The sequence below is a fragment of the Mauremys reevesii genome, linkage group 17, assembly GCF_016161935.1.
Source record: "Mauremys reevesii isolate NIE-2019 linkage group 17, ASM1616193v1, whole genome shotgun sequence".
Taxonomy (NCBI): domain Eukaryota; kingdom Metazoa; phylum Chordata; order Testudines; family Geoemydidae; genus Mauremys; species Mauremys reevesii.
The window spans coordinates 11,663,552-11,666,829 of record NC_052639.1 but is presented as its reverse complement, the minus strand read 5'-3'; the positions used below and the strand labels follow the sequence as shown (position 1 = coordinate 11,666,829).

General features: G+C 45.1%; 1 non-coding gene across 1 annotated transcript; it reads left to right on the top strand.

The window, feature by feature from the left end:
• The first annotated feature begins 2,663 nt into the window (after positions 1-2,663).
• TRNAV-AAC lies at positions 2,664-2,736 on the top strand. Its single transcript has one exon. It is a non-coding gene; the product is annotated as a tRNA-Val (tRNA).
• The last annotated feature ends 542 nt before the right edge of the window (positions 2,737-3,278 follow it).

Sequence of the window (3,278 nt, the reverse complement as noted above, 5' to 3'; positions counted from 1 at the left end):
CAAAAAAAACAGAGAGAGGAACAATAAGATACTAAAAGGACAATGGTTGGAACTCTCCATTTCTCTCAGTCTTTGGATTGATGGGTACTAGAGCTGTAGCAACAGTTGAGGAATCAGGGTAAATTAAATCAAATTAACTTTTCAAGATTAGCCATCATTTCCTGTATGACTAACAAAACACAAAACCAAGACAACTTTCAGTTTTCCAAAATAATTCAGATTATCACACAGTCTCTTACTCTTTAACCAATAACTTCACCTATAATTTCATTTTAATTGGTAACTTTAGCAAAGGGTCATTGTCTTAAATTCTTCAATAAATCTGAGCTACATCCTATCAAACTGAACTAATATCCAATTGGGTGACCAAACAGCCTTCAGGAAAGATAGAAACCCACATCACAGAGAGACAATACATGACAAAGAAAGTGTCAAGTGAAATTCCAGAGCAGGTTACATCTGATTATTCAGAATCGGGACAAGAGAGTCTCCCATCACATTCTCCTCTGATCCATTCAAACCTGCTTCACTCATCCCTGTCTCCATAGTCAGTTATGTTATTTACAATTTTTTTAGTATCGTAGCATCCCCATAATGAGGGAAAACAGCCCTCTTGCCAGAAGTGGCTTTACAATAGATGGAACCTGGGATTTAAACTCTAAATGATCACACTGAACAATCTATAGCAACATCATTAACCACAGACACACTCTAGCCATGCTCCAGCCAGTGGGGAAATGAGCAGGAATTCATAATGTCAACTATAAAAATGATACACATCTAGAAATAGCAGAATTATAATCAGCCAATCAGAACCTCTCCATAGACCCCTTACGCTACAACCTTTCTACAATATTGGCTACAAATAGGACAGCGGTCGCAACGGTAATCTATACGGTTACAGATTATGTCAATAATGTCACAGGAGGTGACACGGCATCAGTGAGACTGATACTGGAATAGCCTCCAGTTTTGGTGTCCTCCTTTGAAAAAGATGTGAAATTGGAACTGGGGCAGCAAAGAGCCACCAAAGGTTCTGAGGGCTGGAGAAAACTGCCTTCTAGTGAGCTATTGAAAGAGCTCAACCTGTTTAGCTTATCAAAAGAAGATTGAAAGGTGACTTCATTAAAGTGTTGAAGTGCCTTAATGGAGAGAAAAGATTGGGTATTAAAGGGCTCTTGAATCGAGCAGAGAAAGGCCTAACAAGACCCAATGGCTGGAAGGTGAAAAGAGACAAATTCATATTACAACAAAGGCACAAATATTCAACAGCGAGGATGATTCACCACAGGAACAAGCTACCAAGGAAAGTGGTGGATTCTCCATCTCCTGATGTCATTTCATGAAGACAAGATGCCTTTCTATAATGTATTTGCCCCCAAAGTAGCTATTGTGCTATACAGGAGGCCTGTGATATGCAGGGGGTCAGATTAGATGCTCTAATGGTCTCTTCTGGCCATAAAGTCGACTAATTTCTGAAAAACTGAGTGTAGCATTGGGAGCAGCGTCTGCTGTTTCCCTGTCTAGCCGGCTTGCTGCCTAGAACGAACGCTCCTTGAGTTGGGTGATCCACAGGGAGTAGCTCAAACCTGCAAAGTGCCTGGCCAGGGGCAGGACATTAGCCCAGCAAGGGAGGGGGTGTGGCAGTGACATCACAAAGGCCTTTTTGCAGGACCTCAGACTATTGGTCCAAGGCGGTGGGGAGGTGGTGACCTCACAGAGAGATGCTGACATCAGCCAGGCAGGACAGGGGCGAGGGGCCAGGGAAACCTCAGAGACCCCTGTGGCTTTGCTCCAGCAAGTCTCCTTCTCCAGGTCTCCCTTTGAGGACTGAGAGAGTATTCGGGTTCACGGACGTGCGCCAGGAGGAACCTCTTTCGAGTTTCTTCCTTCCTTTTTAGTGATTTTACTAGAAAACAGCCGTTTAGAAGGTAAGAGCCTCCTGGAGGTGTGAAACCTGTTCAGTCTGATCCATCTGGTGACAGTTGAATTCTAGGCATGGAAAACACGAGCTTAAGGAGGCAGAATTTTATTTTGCACCTGGGATTTTGTCTCTTAGAATCACTGGGGACATAAGGGTTTGTCCTTTTTGATTCACCTCTTGCTCCATCCACTGTCTGATCCTCTTTCTCTTCGTCTCTTGCTTCCTTTGTCCTTTCTCCTGTTCCCTCCCAAAATCAGGTTTTTTCTCCGCTGATAACAGCTCACGTTAACTGATCACTCGTTATAGTGTGTATGGCAACACCCATTTTTTTCACGTTCTCTGTGTGTATATATCTCTTCCTACTGAATTTTTAACTGCATGCATCCGATGAAGTGAGTTTTAGCCCACAAAAGCTTATGCTCAAATACATTTGTTAGTCTCTAAGGTGCCACATGTTCTCTTTGTTCTTTTTGCAGATAAATTAATGGAGGTTAAGTCCATCAATGGATATTAGCCAGGATGGGTAAGGAATGGTGTCCCTAGCCTCTGTTTGTCAGAGAGTGGAGATGGATGGCAGGAGAGAGATCACTTGATCATTTCCGGTTAGGTTCACTCCTCTTGGGCACCTGGCATTGGTTATTGTTGGCAGATAGGATATGGGGTTGGATGGACCTTTGGTCTGACCCAGTATGGCCATTCTTATGTTCTTATGAAGGGAAGGGCACAGCCTTGTGACAGAGTTTCTGTAGTGTAGTGGTTATCACGTTTGCCTAACACGCAAAAGGTCCCTGGTTCAAAGCCAGGCAGAAACAGGCTTGCTTCCTTTTCTCAGCTCCTAGTGGCCTGTCCCTGCTGTTGTAGGAACAGCAGTGATTTCTATGCTCAAAAGGTCTGTTATACTTCCTCCCTCGCTTTTGTCTCCTCTCCGCTCTGAATGCCTGTGAAGTGGCTTTCCCCCTCCCCCTCCCTCCTGCAATGCTTGTGGGATGAAGGGGCTGGCTGAAGATCAGAAGAGCTTCCAGGTACCAAGATGTCTGGACTCTCATTAGGCAGCACTCACACACCCAGAGCATGGACCCTGCATGGACACTGGCTGAGGTGGAGTGTGACCCACCGGATGCAGCCAAGTCATCTCTAGTCGCAGGCCATGAGGTTCAGGTCTTTAAAAGGGGAAGGGGCCCTGTGCTCAGCTGTGCTTTCACAATGCTGCCTAATGAGAGTCCCAGACACCTTGTCTATCTAGGAGCTCTTCTGATCTTCAACCAGCTGTTCAACCAGCTCATTCATCCCACAAGCATTGCAGGAGGGGAGGGGAGGGGGAAAGCCACTTCACAGGCATTCAGAGAGGGAGAGG